Raw genomic sequence first — 5,587 nt, forward strand, 5'->3', positions numbered from 1 at the left:
CAGGGGTCATTACTGCAACCGTAGCACTTACAATAGTGTGTCAGGTGGAGCCTGCGTGTATGTCCTTACCTCTGCATATAGTGCTCCTGTGCCCCTTCAAACATCATTGGAAGCTGTGGCTGTCCGCGTAAGGACTACCCAGAACATAACCATCTGCAGTGTCTATCTCCCTCCAGGTGGTACAGTCTCCCTGACCGAATTGGCTGCAATTGTCACCCAACTCCCCACGCCTTTTCTTGTCCTGGGGGATTTTAACGCCCACAATCCCCTGTGGGGTGGAACGAAGGTTACTGGCCGAGGCAGAGAGGTCGAGAATCTCATCTCCCAACTCGACCTCTGCCTCTTAAACACTGGCTCCTCCACACATTTCAGTGTGGCGCATGGCACGTTCTCGGCCATAGACCTGTCGTTGTGCAGCCCAGGGCTTGTACCATCGGTCCACTGGAGAGTCCATGAGGACTTGTGTGGTAGTGACCATTTTCCCATCTTCCTTTCACCACAGCGTCGCTCCCTTGAACGCTTGCCTAGATGGGCATTTAGCAAGGCAAACTGGGACACGTTCTCCTCTGCTGCCACTGTTGAATCTCTCCCCCACGGTACCATCGATGTGGTGGTTGAGACACTGACTGCAGCGATTGTTTCCGCTGCGGAACGCACCATTCCTCGTTCGTTAGGGTGCCTCCAGCGAAAGTCAGTGCCTTGGTGGTCTCCAGAGGTCGCTGAAGCCATTAAAGAATGTCGGCGGGCTCTTCAGCGACATAAGCGGCACCCGTCTCTGGAGAACCTCATTTTATTCAAACGTCTCCGTGCTCAGGTTCGGAGGCTTATCAAACGGAGGAAACAGAAGTGCTTGGAGAGGTACATTTCCAACATTGGTTCCCGTACTTCACGCTCCCAGGTGTGGATGAAAATTCGGCGCATCTTTGGATTGCAGCACTCTACAGGTGTCCCAGGGCTTGCCATCAACGGGGCGGTATCCACCGATGCCGATGCAATCGCCGAGCATTTCGCACAGCACTATGTTCGGGCCTCTGCGTCGGGGAATTACCCGCCTGCGTTTCGCGCGTTCAAACGCCGGGAGGAAGTCAAAAGGCATTCTTTTGCTTCTCGCCACCCTGAGGCGTATAACAGCCCATTTAGTTTGTGGGAACTCCAAAGCGCCCTGGCACAGTGCCCCGATACAGCCTCTGGGCCAGATGGCGTCCACAATCAGATGCTCAAACACCTGTCCCCGTACTGTCAGCGATGTGTTCTTGCCATCTTCAACCGCATATGGGGCGATGGTGTCTTTCCGTCGCAGTGGCGAGAAAGTACCATCATTCCGGTGCTGAAGCCTGGTAAGGACCCGCTTAATGTGGATAGCTATCGGCCCATCAGCTTGACAAATACTCTGTGCAAGCTACTGGAACGTATTGTGAGTCGACGGCTGTGTTGGCTGCTCGAGTCTCGGGGTCTTCTGGCTCAGTGCCAGAGCGGCTTCCGTCAGGGCCGTTCCACCGCCGATACTTTGGTCTTCCTTGAGCCTGCAATCCGCACTGCTTTTTCCAGGCGCCAACACCTCGTCTCTGTCTTTTTCGACCTCTCCAGAGGATATGACATGACGTGGCGGCACCATATTCTCGCCACGTTGCACGGGTGGGGTCTCCGGGGCTCTCTCCCCATTTTTATTCAGAATTTTTTATCTGTTCGGACATTCCGCGTTTTAATTGGCACATTCCATAGTTCACTTCATATCCAGGAGAACGGCGTTCCACAGGGCTCTGTATTGAGCGTGCCCCTTTTCCTTGTGGCCATTAATGGCCTTGCAGCAGCAGTAGGGTCGTCTGTCTCACCCACGTTATATGCTGACGATTTCTGCATCTTTTTCAGCTCCTCCACCATTAGTGTTGCAGAACGTAGGTTGCAGGGAGCCATACGCAAGGTGCAGGCGTGGGCCCTAGCCCATGGGTTTCAATTTTCTCCTGCGAAGACTTGTGTTATGCACTTTTGTTGCGTCGAACTGTCCATCCCCACCCTGAGCTTCATCTTCAGGATGCCATGCTCAGGACTGTTGACACTTACCGTTTTCTGGGATTGCTGTTCGATGTCCGGCTTACTTGGCTTCCACATATTCGTCAGCTCAAGCGTCAGTGCTGGCAGCATCTGAATGCCCTCCGCTGCCTCAGCAACACGACTTGGGGTGCAGATCGTAACACGCTGCTGCAGTTCTACAAAGCCCTTGTGCTGTCCCGACTGGATTATGGGAGTGTGGCGTATGGCTCAGTGTCGCCCTCAGCGTTGCAACTGCTGGACCCCGTTCACCACTGTGGGGTCTGACAGGCGACAGGAGCATTCTGCACCAGTCCTGTTAATAGCCTACTTGCTGAGGCTGGGGTTCCTCCGCTCCACATTCGGCGTCTACAACTCTTAGCCAACTATGCTGCCCACGTTCGTTGTTCGCCTCGTCACCCTAACTACCGTCTCCTTTTCGCTAATGCGGCAGTCCATACCCCACACCGGCGGCCTCGGTCAGGCCATACCATTGGGATCTGTGTTCGGTCACTCCTTAGTGATCCCGACTCTTTGCCTCTTCCACCTGCTTTTCAGGTCCACCCACATACACCACCTTGGTGTATTCGTCGGCCGCAGCTTCGGCTGGACCTCTCACAATGGCAAAAGGATTCAGTTCCTCCTGCAGTCTTGCACCGCCAATTTCTTGCTCTCCTCGACGCATCCCGCGACTCGGAGGCTATCTATACAGATGACTCGATGGTTGATGGCCGTGTGGGGTACGCTTATGCTCATGCGGACTATGTAGACCAGCGCTCCTTGCCGGACGGCTGCAGTGTTTACACCGCAGAGCTAACAGCCATTTTTCGTGCCCTTGAGCGTATTCGTACCAGCACTGGAGAGTCTTTTGTCATTTGCAGTGACTCTCTCAGTAGTCTACAGGCCCTTGACCAGTGCTACCCACGCCATCCCATTGTTGTTACCATCCAGGAGTCCGTTCATGCTCTTGAACAGCGTGGACGTTCAGTGGTGTTCATATGGACCCCGGGACACGTTGGGATAGCGGGAAACGAACACGCCGACAAGTTAGCCACCCGCAAACTGCCGTTGGAGATCGGCCTCCCGGCAACTGATCTCCGATCGGTGTTACGCCGTTGGGTCTTTGGGATGTGGGCTGACGAATGGCGCACTCTGTCTGTACCCAACATGCTGCGGCGTGTAAAGGAGACCACGACCGTGTGGGGTTCCTCCATGCGGGCCTCTCGCGGGGACTCCGTTATTCTCTGTAGGCTCCGCATTGGTCACTCTTGGCTGACGCATGGTCGTCTGCTGCGTCGAGAGGACCCCCCTCATTGTCGCTGTGGTGAAACCATGACGGTGGCCCATATACTGTTGGAATGTCCTCTTTTAACTGCCCTCACGCGAACTTTTAATCTCCTGGGTGATTTATCATCTCTTTTAGGTGACGATGTCTCTATGGCAGATCGTGTTTTAAGTTTTATTCGAACAAGTGGCTTTTATAGGTCCCTCTAATTTTATTGCGTCACCCTCTTTTGTGCTGTATCTTTTACTTAGTTTTGTGTTGTAATTCGACTCCACCCTAATCTTTTAGGCTGGAGGTTTTAACGTGTTGCAGAGTGGCTGGCTCATCCTATTATTTTCGTGATCAGCCAGCCACAGTCCTCTGCTGTGCAGTTTTAATTCCTTCTGCCTTTGTTCTCTATGTTGTTTTTGTTGCTGTGCTCCGTTTTCCGTGTTGTCTTACCATTGACCATGGGGCTTTTCTTCCCCCGGAATTTTTATTTTAGTGCTTCGCCTGACTGGTGGATAGTTACACTGTGCTCTGTGTTTTTATGAAACAAGGGACCGATGACCTTTGCAGTTTGGTCCCTTTAATCTTTAAACCAACCAACCATCTGCACCAGTCTGCACCAGTCTGCACCAGTCTGCACCAGTCTGCACCAGTCTGCACCAGTCTGCACCAGTCTGCACCAGTCTGCACCAGTCTGCACCAGTCTGCACCAGTCTGCACCAGTCTGCACCAGTCTGCACCAGTCTGCACCTAATAAGATTACCATATTCCTGTACATAGCCATGAAGATAAATGTATAGACACTTTTGTCAAGTATCAGAGATAAATGTGAGAATAAGATTAACATACCAATACCAAAGGAACTTCAAATTGTCAATTGTAAATAGCATCCAGAACCAAGCTAAGCAATTTTTATGCTTGTTATTATTTTAATAAATGTGTGTGAAAATTAATCAAGTTCTGTTTAAAGTTGGTCACCGTCAACCTGCTACTCTAAGCGTGCAAGTGGCATTTCTATCGTCTGACATAACGGCAGAAGATAAACACGCCACGATAAGACCACGAGACATATTACTGGCACTCGCCTACTTCGTTAGAGCGACAAGTCAAATAATCTGATGGTGTGTGTACTGAAGGTCTTAGAGTACGCACACCACAGTATGTTTCTGCCGTCATAGTTGTTTTACAATTATTGTCGGTGATCTTTAGTTTTTCTTTACGGCAGTGCTATAACTCGCATATTCAGTTTAATTTACTATTCTTCATTCGCATTATATGATTACGACTTTCGCCTTATCTTAAGAACAGTGTCATGAGAGTGAAAGAAAACTTCCTATCTTTACGTCACGGAGCAGTTTCCAGTGAGTAACTGGCGACAAGAAATAAAGATTCTGTGTCATTGCGGTGTGACCATGGCGGAATGACGAGGAAGGGCGCAATAACGCTGACGTGGGTCCACTGTAAACTGTGAAGGCTGTGACTCCAACAGGAATTGAGAAGTAGCCCGCAGAGAGAGTATTGGTCATTGGACACGGCCGAACGGGCCTTCGCTTTTGATCCAGCGGCGGTTGAGTGACCAGCAGAGTTCAGGGTCCCCCTGGCCTCAAGGCCTCAAGGCCAGGAGTGAAGGCCGGCGCTGCGGTACAGGACCAGCCAGTTACCTCAGAACAGTCGCTGCACAAGGAAAGACACAAGTAATAAGCAGACGAGATGTGTGGGTAAAGACTGCAAAGCGACATAAAATGGAGTGCGCTCATTGTAACGAAGGGAATCTCACTGTTGTGAAATAAATTGACTTAGCAAATGACATGGGATAGTGGGGCACAGACGGCGCAGGTGTGTTTGTCCGCAGCACACGCCCACTGTGCCAGCTGCCGTTGTATAGGAGGGACGTTGTTGTTACAATGAAATGAACACCCTTAGCTGCTTACAGGCGTTGACATACGTCAACGGGGACAGGTGAAAATGTGTGCCCCAACCGGGACTCGAACCCGGGATCTCCTGCTTATATGGCAGACGCTCTATCCATCTGAGCCACCCAGGACACAGAGGATAGTGCGACTGCAGGGATTTCTCTCTGGCACGCCTCCCGCGAAATCCACATCCTCGCCGTATTATCCCGCACTACATTCGTAGTGCCCTCGCCCATTATAGTCATTACTCGCGGCGCGTTGCCGATTCCCGTAAGAGTTTGGGCACTGTTTGTGCATTCGCACGGAAGAAGAAGATGGTCAAGTGGCCGGTGAGCCTTAACTATATATATACTGTCCGAAAGAACAGATATCA

General features: G+C 51.4%; 1 non-coding gene across 1 annotated transcript; it reads right to left on the minus strand.

Moving 5' to 3' along the window:
* Nucleotides 1-5,271: 5,271 nt before the first annotated feature.
* Trnai-uau (transfer RNA isoleucine (anticodon UAU)) lies at nt 5,272-5,346 on the minus strand. Its single transcript has one exon. It is a non-coding gene; the product is annotated as a tRNA-Ile (tRNA).
* Between the last annotated feature and the right edge of the window lie 241 nt (nt 5,347-5,587).

This window comes from Schistocerca serialis, chromosome 8 (assembly GCF_023864345.2).
Source record: "Schistocerca serialis cubense isolate TAMUIC-IGC-003099 chromosome 8, iqSchSeri2.2, whole genome shotgun sequence".
Classification (NCBI taxonomy): domain Eukaryota; kingdom Metazoa; phylum Arthropoda; class Insecta; order Orthoptera; family Acrididae; genus Schistocerca; species Schistocerca serialis.